Here is a 6,257-nt window from a genome sequence, read left to right on the forward strand (position 1 = left end):
GGATCCAGCTTTTTATAAAGGGGGGGGGGTTGGGGTGGTATGCGAGGGAGCGTAGCGACCGAGTCCAAGCGAGCGGAGCGAGAGAGGGGGGAGGGTGTGGGAGGGGGGTGTCCCCCCTCCCACAGTAGGGAAAATTTTTGAAAAATAAATACATAGAAATAGAATAAAATAAAATTACAAGTTTAAAAAAAAGATAAGATTTTAAAAAATGGTCCCCGGATTTTTTTTTTTTTGGGGGGGGGGTTGCAACCCCCCCAACCCCCCCCCCTCTAGATCCGCTTCTGAGTATCTTTTATCTTTGTACTGTCCAAATGTATTTCAACCTCTGAGGGCCTCTGAGTCCCTGAGTCCCCCTTCTTTCTCCCCCTCTCCCCCTTCTCTCCCTCTCTCTCCCCCTCTCTCTCCCTCTTTCTCTCTCCCTCTCCCCCGATCCTCAATTCATCTTTCTGCCTCTCCCCCTCTTGGGGAGGCCGTTTCAAGTGTTCTAGTATATGAGGATTATGTACTGTTGTGGTAAAAATAGGAATAGTACACATTTCTAAACTTTGCTATATTCCGGCAACGTCATATGCATTGATAAGAACGGACTAAATGTTATGGAGAATAATACCGACGTCATGGGCCATGCCAATAAATAAGTATGATACAGACTTTTTACTCGAAAATTATCGTTTTGAATAATTATTGATGAATAATTTATACCGAACGCTACATGTTTTGTATCTCAGTAAGCTTCCATCACACTGTAAAACCGCCGGTTCAAATTTTAAAGACGGGTTTTTTAAGTCAATAACTCTTACTAATTTTAAAGTTTTAAACAAATTCTTTACATTTTTAAACAAGTTGTTAAAAAATTAAAACAATTTCAAAAAGTTTTGACTATTGTTTGAATTTTAAAATAACTTGTTGTTAGCGTGACGGACTTTTTGTGTCTTGTATTAATAAAAACGTAGACTTGGTCATGACAATATTTATGAAAGCATTTCACATTTTTCATGTGAACTAGAAATGTAACATCATATTTCATGGACTCTGTGATTATGATGATAACAATGATGATGATTGATGATGGTGGTCATGGTGATAATTATGATGATGTGATGATGATGATGATGATGATGATGATGATGATGATGATGATGATGATGATGATGATGATGGTAATGATGATAATGATGGTGATGATGATCTTGGTGACGATGATGATGATGATGATGATGAGGAGTAATGATGACGAAGAATGGCGAAGATGAAATTGAACAAAATTGGCAAAAATAATTATAATAGGTTAATCTTACCTTAATATTATTTTGGAATATATTGGTCTAACTTCCTTGATGATTTATATTCCACTATATGTTCCACGGTATATTCCAATATATATTTCGTGATATATTCCTCAGTATATATTCCACGGTATATATATTTCGCTATATATTCCACAGTAATATTCCACGGTATATTCCAATATATATTTCGCCATACATCCACAGTATATATTCCACGATATATTCCAAATAGTTATTTAAACAGGATACTTTTTTCTTATATCATCGCAGTTTAATAACGGTATATACAAGTCATGATTATGTAATCGTTATTTTGAGTGCTCGTATGGGCCTCTGTATAGACCTATAAATCTGTTGCCAAAATGCCTGCGATAATGCATATATGTCGTTAAATGTCATCGATAAATCTTTAATATTTCCGAGAAGGAACCAGGATACAAAACCCGAAAGGTTTACGACATGATTTTTTCCGGGAAAGTTCGGGGAAAATATATCTTTCCAATATTAAACATTCATGACCTACTCATATTCCTATCAACTGAAGATTTTGTTTAACTGCCTATTTCATGGTTGTGGTACGTGATATATGCTACTTTTAATAATAAGGAATTGTTTAGTGAAATAAGAATTCTTAAAGCAAATCAAATATGATAAAGAAATTGGCAAATAGAATTGAGCGATTCGGGTTGAAAGGTATATCTGTAGGCCTATGATGTCACCATGACGAAAGGGGGACAACGTGCAACGAAATCGAGTCAACCCGGATGCAAAAAAAGTATCGTCACTGTGGCAATGATCATCGATCATTCTTCCTTCTCGGGTGAGTTGTTCTGTCGTTGTTCCGGGATGCTGGAGGAGAATGGGGGGGGGGGGGGGCGCTGTTTAGGTGTCAGATCCCGGGGTCAGAACCAGTGATCCCCCCGGGATCCCCCCACTAATTTATTGGGGAGGTCAGTGGTCAGAACTTCCGAACAATACCTATTTATTATACGGTAACAATTAAACCATTCAAATTTTTTTTAAACCCATTTTATGTCAAATAACATGGGAAATAAGGAAGAGGGATATGAGACTGGGAGAGAGAGAGAGAGAGAGAGAGAGAGAGAGAGAGAGAGAGAGAGAGAGAGGGAGAGAGAGAGAGAGAGAGAGAAGGGGAGGGGGAGAGAGAGAGGGGGGAGAGTATTATAGTTATATAGAGAGGGAGAGAGAGTGACAGAGAGATTAAGAGAGGGGGGGGGGAAGAAAATTTTTTTAACATCAGAAGAGAGGGGGTGAAAAAAATGATAAAGATATGACTTTGAAAATGCACTGCGATCATTTATTAGTTTGAAAACCAATTATTTTTCTTACCGAAATAGGAGACCTCTTGGAAATATCATAAATACAGTTTATTAGCGGCTAGGATAGAACCTTGATGAAACAATTATGCTAATTTATGCAACCAATTCTTTTGCCACTTGAATTAGTTTGGGGGTAATGCCCATCAAATTGATAGAAAATATTTTTGTATACTGCAAGAGAAGCGCTCCCATACACTGATCCTCCATTTTTCGAAAACAAAATGTTGAAAAACAAAGATTTATATTCATTTCAATTAGGTAAGTTTATGGACCAATATAGTATCAATAGTTTACCTTTTACTTTTCATGACACGTTTCGTAAAATAGTCCGGTCTGTTAGCGTAAAAAACACCCTACTTGTGGACACAGTGGACAAAAGCATGATTTTTTCTCCAGACCTTTGTTTATGTATGAGAATTAAAAATGGGGTATGCTCCAAAAAATCTGGCTGCAGGAACAGTGAAAAATGGGTGAAAATGTCAGAATTTATGAGTTTAGATTGGTCTGATATATAGACTAGCGCTAGTGCAAAACTCAATAGCAGTGCATTATTTTGCATTGGTTTAGTTCTTGAATTCAGACCCTTTTTGAACAGATATTTTGTTTGTCCTCACATCTCAATGCACTAAATATCTGAATGCAGATGCTAAACAAGCCGAAGGGTGGCAGTGGAGGGGGTTGAATGTTGGTGTGTATGTACATATTTTGGTCTTGGTGTAAAGATGTGCAAGACACATTTTTTGCATGTGTTGCCATGGTAACAGTGTATTATGGCAAAATAAGGTTACAAATCTTGCAGTTAGAACTACTTCCTCTGTTTTCATCCGATTCTCATGAAATTTGGCACACACATTGGTCTTGAGGTGAAGATGTCTAAGACACATTTTGTGTGTCTTTCGGAAATTTTGTTGCCATGGTAACAACATAACATTTGGTGAAAATTGGGGAAAAAACCTTACAATTCAAACTGCTTCATCAGTTTTAAATCAATGCTCATGAAATTTGGCACACACGTTGGTATTAAAGTAAAGATGTACAAGGCACTTTTTGTGATTGTTTCAGAAATTGTGTTGCCATGGTAACAACATATTATATGGCAAAATTTAGGTAAAAACCTTGCAATTTGAACTACTTCATCAGTTTCAAACCAATTCTCATGCATGATATGGCTCACACATTGGCCCTGAGATAAAGATGTGCAAGAACCTTTTTTTTTCATTTGTCAGAGAGTGCATTGCCTCGATAACCACATATAGCCAGAAATGCAGGGAAAACTCATAAATTGTGGATCAATCTACTTCTCAGTTTTCAGCCTGTGCTCAGAAAAGTTTACACAAATATTCATTTTGGGTAAAGATTCACATTCAGTGTTAAAGGGGAATCCAGCCTTGGTCATAAAATGTTGTGTGGAAAAGGAGAAAAATAAGAATGGTGAAAGTTTGAAAGCAATCGGACAAGCAAAATAAAGTTATGGCTGCTTTAAAATTAAGATCCCTATTAAAGGCTACTAGTATGTAGATTTCAAATTGATAATGGGTAAGTAAATTATGACAAGGGGTGAGGCCGCAAGGACAACTTTCCCATTGGCCTTGTACTTTGATTTTTGGTTTTCTCCTAAATTTCATTGGGGCCGTAATATAAACCTGTTAGTATAATGCTTTATGTCCTCATGAAAAAAAGATACAATTTACAAAGTAAAAGTAAAACTTTTGAAAAAGACATTTTAGTCAATTAATTATTTCTGTACATGGAAGAGTGGTCCTTCCCTTACATCATTATGACATCACATGTGCAGCCAATTTGAAGTCTTCATGGGTATAATGTGATTACCAATGTTTACAACTTTTATATATTCACAACTTTCTTATGGTTTGTCCGATATTCAAACTTTGACCTATTGTCTGATTTTTTCTTTTCCTCATAAAAACAAGTGTTTATTTGGTTTGGATTCCCCTTTAACATCATAAAATAGCGCAGGGTATTCATGGTATTAATTACCTTCAATAATATTTATAGGTTCTTTTTTTTGGGGGGGGGGCGGAGGAGGTCCTTAAAAACTGACAACATAAAAATATAGAAGGTTAAAGGACATGGCCATTAGGAACTTAAACACTCTTAAAGAAAGCACCCCTTCCATTTTTTTTTTTTTTTTGGGGGGGGGGGGGGGCCTTTAGAAAATTGCCACATAAAGAGTAAAAGGAAATAATTACAACTAGGAACTGACCCCCCCCCCCCAAAAAAAAAGGGGGGGAAGAAAAATCCTTTACACTTCAGCGTATTAATTTAAAGCCTAAAACATTCTGGTTTGATAAAAGATAATTTCCGGTGCCCAATTAATCAACGTTTTATTTATCTCCTTCTACTCAGTCTTTGTTCATTTCAGTGTTTACTCTGACTTTCTTACATCACTTTTTGCACTTTTTGCACTTTTTGCACTTTTTGCACTTTTTGCACTTTTTGCACTTTAGAGCTTTACCATACCTTCTTGTTTTGTTCCCCCCCCCCTCTTTTTCTTCCTCTCTAAGTACATTTTTTTTGCTATTTTAATCCATTATTATCTAGCAACAACTATTCCATTTTGAATGCTTACACCTACACTGAAATATAATACCATGACATTTATTCTTTTCTTCATAATCTTCTTAACTCTATTTTGGCTACACTCTGTCCTAAATAATACTATTAGCTATATTTAATGTCTAGTTTAAAGAATTGAAGAAATGGCTGTCATGATATTATATTTCGGTAAAGGTGCATCAAATTCATAGTTGCAGCATTCAGAATGGAATAACTGTTGCTTGAAAAAAAATGGATTTAGTTGTTTTCCGAAAATCATCTGTGAAAATTTTAGTTATATCACTGAGTTTTCCCATTCCTGCAGTTACCACCATCTGAAAGGGATATGACTAGAATATATGTAGAGAAATAAAAGTCATCATTTGCTCAATGAACAGTGAATACGTTCGTCCTTACTCCAATGCAAAATTATTTGCATTTTTTGTGACAGTCAGATCTTGCATCCAACAATTTTGCTACTGAAACATAATATTCATTTTTTGACAATTATACTGAAAAAATTAAATGAAATAAAATTGAAGGCAAAAAATTATTGTGCACATATGCATATTTTTGATATGGTATGCTATTGAGTCATGGATTTGCAAGTGAATTTCTAAAACAAGTGCAGAGATTTTTGTATATATATATATATATTTCTATAATTAGTTGCATGATTAAATGTTCACTTTATAATATGTCAGAAAAAATATACTTGGAGAGAAGAGAGGGTAAAAAAAGGAGAGAGGAAACATAAGATGGTATGGTGAAGCTCAAAATCAAGAGTGATGTGATATAGTTAAAAAGAAAGAGTAGGAATGGAATATGAATAAAAGACTGAGTATGAGAATATAAATAAACAATGATTAATTGGCTACTGTAAACAATTTTTTACCAAAGCAGAATGCATTAAACATCAAATGAATGGTCTGAACTCTGAAGTGCAAATGAATCTTCTTACCTTTTAATGGGGGGGGGGGCATTTTTCTGCTAAAAAAATATATCAGCCCCATTTGTTTGCGGGGGGGGGGGGTTAAGTTCTTAGTCATAATCCTTTAACTTTTACTTTTAT

This window comes from Lytechinus pictus, chromosome 18 (genome assembly GCF_037042905.1).
Source record: "Lytechinus pictus isolate F3 Inbred chromosome 18, Lp3.0, whole genome shotgun sequence".
Lineage (NCBI taxonomy): Eukaryota > Metazoa > Echinodermata > Echinoidea > Temnopleuroida > Toxopneustidae > Lytechinus > Lytechinus pictus.